This window comes from Myotis brandtii, unplaced genomic scaffold (assembly GCF_000412655.1).
Source record: "Myotis brandtii unplaced genomic scaffold, ASM41265v1 scaffold33, whole genome shotgun sequence".
In the NCBI taxonomy this organism is placed as follows: Eukaryota; Metazoa; Chordata; class Mammalia; order Chiroptera; family Vespertilionidae; genus Myotis; species Myotis brandtii.
This window is the reverse complement of record NW_005362713.1, coordinates 35,580-35,946: the sequence shown is the minus strand read 5'-3', so window position 1 is coordinate 35,946 and position 367 is coordinate 35,580.

The window sequence follows — 367 nt, the reverse complement described above, 5'->3', positions numbered from 1 at the left end:
ATGGCGCAGGTGCTGGGGGGACAGACAGAGGCCACCGTGAGCCGGCGAAGGGGCGGACTCACGTAGCTTCCAGATGTTAAACCCCTGCGCGTCTGGTTAATTCAGGAAACTCATCCGACAAAACCCAGAGAGACGAGCAACTCTCAAGGTCGTCCTGCATCGCAAGGTGAGCAGACATCAACGGGACCCAAGCACATTTCTGCCAAACATGCCAAAAACGACTTCCCTTCCAACAGGATGTAAAATGTTCCAGTTCCTGAAACCTCCCGGGTGCACCTGTAGGTGTGGATCCCGAGGCTCGCTCTGCGGGTCCCAACGCTCCCCGCTCCGGGGGGGCCGCACCCGAAGCTCAACTCCCGCTCAACAC